Below are 8183 nucleotides of genomic sequence, written 5' to 3'. Positions count from 1 at the left end.
CTCTATTTACTTAGTGGTTATTGATCTGTTTAAATTTTTATCAGGGCTTGATTTAATGTGGTACCTATCTAGAAAATTGTTCATTTCTCTTAGACTCTCCAATCTTGTGGAGTACATATTTTTTGAAGTACAACTTAATGATTCTCTAGATTTCCTCAGTGTCTGTTGTTATGTGCTATGGGATGATCTGTATGTCAAATGTGTTGCTCTGATTGGTTAATAAATAAAACACTGATTGGCCAGTAGCCAAGCAGGAAGTATAGGTGGGACAGGCAGAGAAGAGAATTCTGGGAAGTGGAAGCTGAGGCAGAGAGACGCTGCCAGCTGCCGCCATGACAAGCAAGATGAAAGGTACCAGCAAGCCAAGAGCCACATGGCAACGTATAGACTAATAGAAATGGGTTAATTTAAGATATAAGAACTAGATAACAAGAAGCCTGCTGCGGCCATACAGTTTGTAAGCAATATAAGTCTCTGTGTGCTTACTCAGTTGGGTCTAAGCGGCTGTGGGACTGGCATGTGAGTGAGATTTGTCCTGACTGTGGGCCAGGCAGGACTGCAGAAATCTCTAGCTACAGTTATGTCCCCCTTTTTATTTCTGATTTTGTTAATTTGGATGTTCTCTCTCTGCCTTCTGGTTAGTTTGGGTAAGGGTTTGTCTTGTTGATTTTCTCAAGGAACCCACTCTTTGTCTCATTGACTCTGTGTATTGTTCTCTTTGTTTCTATTTGGTTGTTTTCAGATTTAAGCTTGATTATTTCCTGCCATATACTCCTCCGGGGTGAGTTTGCTCCTTTTTGTTCTATAGCTTTAAGGTGTGCTGTTAAGTCACTAGTGTGAAATTTGTCCAAATTCTATACGTAAGCACGTAGCATTCTGAACTTTCCTCTTAGCACTACTTTCATAGTGTCCTATAAGTTTGGGTATGTTGGGCATTCATTTTCATTGAAATCTAGGAAGTCTTTAATTTCTTTCTTTCTTTCTTCATTGACCCAGTTGTAATTCAGCTGAGAGTTGTTCTCTTTCCATGAGTTTGTAGGCTTCCTGTGGTTTGGGTTGTTGAATTCTAACTTTAAGCCTAGTGATACAGCAGAAGGATGGATCCTGTCTTTGCATACATTTTGGTAGCCTATGTCTTTTTATTGGTGAACTTAGTCGATTGATATTAAGACAGATTAATGACTAGTGCTTGTTGATTCCTGTTATTTTGTGGATTTTGTTTTGGTGGTGGTGGTGATAATGTGTGTTTTGTGTTTTGCTGGGGTGTGGTATCTATTGCTTGCATTTTTGTGGGTGCAGCTAACTTCCTTGGGTTGGAGTTTTTCTTCTAGTACTTTCTATAGGATTGGATTTGTGTATAGGTGTTGTTTAAATCTGGTTTTGTCATGAAATACCTTGTTTTCTCCATCTACAGTGATTGAAAACTTTGCTGGGTATGGTAGTCTGGGCTGGTATCTGTGGTCCCTTAGTGTCTACACATTCACTACAAATTCATTCTTCCAACTCACGTAGGTTGTGTTTGTGCCTATAGGGCCTGCTGATGGTGGGGAATGGGACTGTCTATGGAGAGCATAAGTGTGGTTGGGTGGTGAAGTGGGTCTTTTGGGAACAGAGTCCAGTGGGTGGCAGTAGTGCTCATGCAGCCTGACCACAGGAGTAGGTGGAAATTTCTCCAGTCATGCCTAGCCCTGTGGTCAGGATAAATCTCCTCCCATCCCCCCAGTCTGTAGCTGTATATAAAATATTCATTGAGAGGTTTATATTAGCAACTAACTTTATGGCCTATGGATCAGGCTTCTTGCTACCTAGCTTGTATAATTTAACTCAACCCATTTCTGTTAATCTACTATTGTTTGAATCTTAGGTGGCCCTTTAATAAAAAGAAAACCTGGAGCCAGATATTGGGGTGAAAGCTGAAAGATCAGGGAAGAGCAAGCTACAGGTAACCTCACCTTGCCAACTCCATGAATCCTCTGACTGAAAGCTTGTGAGTCCTCACCCAAAAGGGTCTTAGCTGAACTGTTTCCTCATACCTTATATACTTTTCTCTGCCCTGCTGTCACTTCCTTGGATTAAAGGCATGTGTGCTTCCCAGTACTAGTATTAAAGGTGTGTACCACCACTGCCTGGCTCTGTTTCCACTGTGGCCTTAAACTCACAGAGATCCAGATCGATATCTGCCTTCTGAATGATAGGAATAAGGGTGTATGCCACAACTGTCTGGCCTCTATGTTTAATCTAATGGCTGGCTTTGTCTTCCAATCCCCAGGCAAGTTTATTAGGGTACACAATGTATCACTACATTTCCCCTCTTTTGTCCAAAATAATAAAAGTAGGTTATAACCAATATAAGAAAAACTATATGCAATAAGTACAATAAGTGTATACAATATACACAGTCAAGAATTACATTAACAATGACCAGTCCATTAACATTTGACAAATTCAGAGAAAATACTCCATGAGTCCAAAATATACTTAATTCACTTTCTATCCTAACTTGTATTACCAACCAAAAATATCTTTTGATGTCTTTCAGTCTTATACCTCTTTAGTGAGTTTCTTTTATAAATTCGTTAACAAGGAAAACTATAACCATCTAATCATCAACTCCCACAGAGACCAGAGAAGGAAATAATATTACCTAAGTAAGCAGGGAATTCAAATAAGCAACTTCCAAAAAATGTGAGAAATGACAGCAACAGCTGGCTACCTGGACAGTCACCCAAGGTTCCTCTATAGTGTTTGTAGGATGTGAAGATACTTGTGTCTCATGTAAATACTCATCAAAAGGTCACTTCCGCTCAAACGGACTTCAATAATCAAGTATATAGGATGACCTGTTCTGTGGACAGTCAGCCCCTTTCCCTATCCATTCTTGTCATTGCCCAATGTGCCCATGAACAATGTGACCATAGTGGCAGAGATTGAGATTAAGCATGGGCTCAGCAACATGGAATTGCACTCACCAAGGCTGACCTGGCTACAGCTGCTCTTGAATGCCAAGGCTGCCCATAGCACAGACCAACATTATTCCCCAGAGTGACCAGCCAGCAACCTAGTGGCAGGTTGACTGCATAGGACTACTTCTTCCATGGAAAGGATAATGTTTTGTCCTTACTGGAGTAGATACTTATTCTGCTTAAGAATTTGACTTTCCTGCATGAAATGCTTCTGGCAAAATCATCTGTTATTGCTGGTTGTTATTTTATTCTTTTTACTTTTAGTCTTTTGGGGTGCCCACCACACAGCTCCCAAGTAAATCATAGAGTCTTATTCTTTCTTAAGACAGGCTGACCTTAGGTTGGATTGTTTGTAGCCAGTCTAGCTTAACTTAAACTAACTCATCTATCTTTTCCCTCTGGGCTTTTATCTTTCCCCTTTTCTGTATACTTTTCTTTACTTCTTACTCCATAGCTTGGTGTGTAGCAGGGTGGTAGGCCCCCAGAGTCCTCCTCTCCTACTTTTCTTGCTCCCTTCTCTGAGATTTATCCTCCTATTTATTCTCTCTGTCTGGCAGCCCTGCCTATCCTTTTGTGCTAAACCATTGGCCATTCAGTTCTTTATTAGATCAACCAGGTGTTTTAGACAGGCAATGTAACAGAGCTTCACAGAGTGAAACAAATTCAACATAAAAGAATGCAACACATCTTTGCATCTTTATCCAAATGTTCCACAGCATGAACAAATGTAATACATCTTAAAATAATAACCCACAACAATCTGTGGATGTACAGAATGCCTTATCTACTGTCAAAGTATTCCACACAGTATTGCTTCTGACCAAGGAACTCACTTCACAGCACAAAAGTGAAACAGTGGGCCCATGATCATGGTATCCACTGGTCTTACCGTGTTCACCACCATCTTGAAGTAGCTGACCATATAGAAAGAAGGAATGGGTTTTAAAAGAAACAGTTACAGGGCCAATTAAGTGGGAGAAGCCTGGAGGGCTGTGGCAGGGTTCCCCAGAAGGCAGTAAATGCTTTGAATCAGTGTCCAATATATTATATGGTTTCTCCCATATCAAGGATCCAGGTGTCCCAGGATTCAAGAGGAAGAAAGGGGAATAGTTCCACTTACTATTACCCCCAATGGCCTACTAGGAAATTTTTGCTTCCCATTCACTCAACATTAAGTTCTGCTACTCCAGAATTCTTGGATCCAAACACAGGAGCATTCCTGCCAGGAACTGAAACAAACATCCTATTAAAGTGGAAGCTCAGACTCCCCTTGGTCACTTTGGGCTTCTAATGCCCTTAAACCAAAAAGCTGAGAAAGGAATAACTGTGGAATATTCCTTTACACTGAGTGAATATGAGTTACTGTGATTGGGTTAATAAAGAAGCTGCCTGACCAATAGCTGAAGAGGTAGAATCTAGTTGGAACTTGCAGAAAAAAGAGAGCATGATGAAGTGGAGGAGTGTCTTGGAATTGCAAGGAGATGCAGAGTGAAGGAGATGAACTTGCCGTATTGAGAAAAGGTACCAAGCCACGTGGCAGAGTATAGATAAGAAATATAGGTTAATTTGAAATATAAGAGTTAGCTAGTAACAAGCCTGAGGTTTTGGCCAATCATTTACAATTAATATAAGCCTCTGTTGTTATTTGGGAGCAGCTGTTGAGACACAGTAAAACTCTGCCTACAACAACTAACAACTCTTAACAATGTTAGGAGGGTGACTGATCCACATTATCATGGGGAAATTGGATTGCCTCTCCACAATGTGGATTAGAGGGATTGTGTCTGCAGTGCAGGGGAGCCTTTAGGGCATTTCTTAGTGCTACCATGTCCTGTGAATAAAGTCAATGGGAAACAACAACAGCCTAATCCAGGAAGGATGACAAAGGGCACAAACACATCAGGAATGAAGGAATAAGTCACTTTCCAGGAAAGGAGCCAAGACCTGCTGAGGGTGGAGGAAATACAGAATGGGTAGTATAGAAAGATAGTTATAAATACTTATTAAGGCTTTGTGGTCAGTAACAGAAGGGAAGATTAAAGGTGACATTAGTGTTTCTATTGTATTTTCCTAAGACTGTTTTTGTACAGATATTTGTGTTTTCTTTCAATTTCTTTATCAAGTGATGTAACATCAATTAAGAGAATATCAATGGTTATCATATCTAAATTCGAGATACTAAAGTCCTGTCCACAAGAGACATTGACACCTATTCTAAATTTCAAAAGTGTTAGCTGTTGTATGACAGTGAGTTATATCATGTTAGGTGTAATTATGACATGGTTAAATACATAATGCATTTGCAATTGGATTGGTTATATTTATATTAGGTTTGGCTGTTATTATGACCTGTTTATTGTCTTCAATTGGAAATTAATCATAAATAAGGAGATATGATTGTGTGTCAAGTTGACAAGGGATGATGGACTTGTGATGGCTACTCTTGCTTGTCTAATTTACTACATCTGGAATGAACTACAATCCAGAAATATAGGGCACACCTGTGAGAGATTATTTTTGCTTGGTTTGAACTGTGTGAACCCACTATTAGTTCAGATCTTTGAGGTAGGAAGACGAATGCCTTTAATCCATATCTTGAGGTGGGAGGACACAGGTGTGTGAAAAGGATCATGAGGCAGGAAGATACAACTTTATTCTAGGCCACACCTTCTGCTGGAAGTCTATAAATGACATGGAAGAATGAAGCTTTTGCTCCTTGTCTGCTTACTCTGGCCTTGTTAGCACATTCATTCCTTCACTGGTATTTGAGCCCACTTCTTTGGGATTCCAGCATTTACTAAAGACCAGCTGAGACACCCAGCCTTGTGGACTGACTTCTAGATTCTTGTGCTTTCTGTTCACAGCTAGCCATTGGGGAGAGAGAGAGAGAGAGAGAGAGAGAGAGAGAGAGAGAGAGAGAGAGATTCTATCAGTTCTGTTGCTCTAGAGAACCGTAACTAATACACAGGTAGGCACAATCTCTCCATAAACTTGCTGATCCTCTGGCTCTTACAACCTTTATACTCACTTCTTCAAAAATTTTCCTTGAGCCTTATATTTCGGAGTGTTTTATATATGTATCCGTTTGGCCTGGCAACTACAACTCTGCATTTTGATTAGTTGTGGTTTATTTGTAGTGTTCTCTGTCTGTTGCAAAGAGAAGTTCCCTTGACAACAGGTGAAGACTAGACTTATCTGTGGGTATAAGGAAAATGTTTAGATTTTTGTTAGGGATTATGATGGTTTATTAAAGTGGTGGTTGTTGGTTCCCCATCAAGATTCATGACTTTACCTGAACTGAGTAGTTAGCCTAATTTCCAGTGCCAGTCATGGTTTCTCTTTTGTTAACAATTTCTTAAGTCCAATTTGAGAGCTGTTGGTTACCAGCAAGGAATGCTTGGCCGTACTGCACTCAGGGTTATTGTACCGTGATGATCACTGGTGTGTTTCATAGGTTATTTGTAGGTGGAAGTTTCTGTTCTGCCAGCAACTCCCAAATACCCAGCAGCTGCTTCCCAAATTACCACACAGAAGCTTATGTTAATTTTAACTGACTGGCAATTAGCTCAGGCTTATTATTGACTAGCTCTTACACTTAAATTAACCCATAATTCTAATCTATGTTTAGCCACATGGCTTAGTGCCTTTTCTCAGTTTGGCATTCTCATCTTGCTTCCTCTGCATCTGACTGGTGACTCCTGACTCCGCCCTTCCTCTTCCCAGCATTCTTAGTCTGGTCACACCACCTATACTTCCTGCCTGGCTACTGGCCAATTAGTGTTTTATTAAACCAAATTGAGTGACAAATCTTTACAGTGTACAAGAGCTTTATCCCACAGCATTTCCCCTTTGTGGTTTAATTAAAAAGGAAAGTTTTAACATTAATATAGTAAAACAAAAACAATTATTAAGTAAGAATTATAGCAGCAATATACAATCCATTTGCATTTGCATAAGAAAATACCTAATTATCTACCTTACCTTGGTGAATCTAAAGTTTTGTATCTAATTTTCTTTTATTATAACTAAAGAAAACTATAACTATCTAGTCTTCAACTCCATCAAAGACTCCAGAAGGATGTAATGTTACCTAATGACAGAGACATCAGGCTGCCTGGACACTCACCCAAAGTTCCTCTGCAACATTGGGGCATCCAACTTTGGCCTACAGGCCTAGCATATCTTACACACTTATCTGTAAAGCAGGATGTTTGAAGGACTGTCCCAACTTCTCTTGGCAAAGTTCTTTAGTCATTTTCTTCTGTGTCCTGCTTGTTCAATTTGCACAGCAGGCCCCTTCTCCCTGCTCCTTATAAGAGGTCACATACGATGGCAGGAAGCACTGCCTCCTTTGGGGCTTATAGCCCAAGCTCATGAGTGGAGCAAATACTACTACAGGCATCATATCTAGATAAGACTGGTCATTGGCTTCCACTTTTGGAAGCTTGAATGGTGCTTCTGGTACCATGAAAGCTATTCTTCAGGGTGAAGTTTTCTTTGTTTTGAGACAAGGACTCTCTGTTTATTAACAGTTGTCTTAGACTCAATATGTAGACCAGACCGGCCATGACCTCACAGTTTCTCTTGCCCCTGCCCGCTGAGTGCTGGGACTAAAGGCTTGCATAACCTTGTGAACTAGACATAACTTTATATTATCATGTCATAACAGCTGACTTGATAGACATGAGTAAACAAGTGGATCTTATTTCTACTGATAATAAAGACCTCTAATCCACTGGATTGGAAACTCTAAATGAAATAGACGAGTTTCCAGATTCACATAACATGTGAAATTTAAACACATGAAATAAATATGTAAACACAAGCAGCAATGAGACTGAAGCAGTAATAAAATGACCCCCCATGCAACTCCCCAAACAACACCATGACATGATTGACATGATTCTATCAGAACTTCAAGGAAGAACAGCAAAGCTATATAAATACTTGAAACAAAAAGGAAGACATCCTGACTCTCAGTATAACCTGATATTAAACCAGATACTGATACAATAAAAAAGAAATGAAAAACAGCTGTGCTCATTTAAAAAATTCTGTAATTGGTTCTCTCTCCATTTGGTTGTATAATCAAGACACAGTGTATGTAGATAAGTGTGTGTGTGTGTGTGTGTGTGTGCCTCAAATATTGTCCATTCTCACTTCCTACCTATCTACTATCCTGGCCCACAATTTCAACAAATCTCTGTTGTGTTCATCTCC

The sequence above is a fragment of the Peromyscus californicus genome, unplaced genomic scaffold (assembly GCF_007827085.1).
Source record: "Peromyscus californicus insignis strain IS unplaced genomic scaffold, ASM782708v3 Scaffold_4__1_contigs__length_199733344, whole genome shotgun sequence".
NCBI classification, from domain to species: domain Eukaryota; kingdom Metazoa; phylum Chordata; class Mammalia; order Rodentia; family Cricetidae; genus Peromyscus; species Peromyscus californicus.
Note: the sequence above shows the minus strand (reverse complement) of the source record.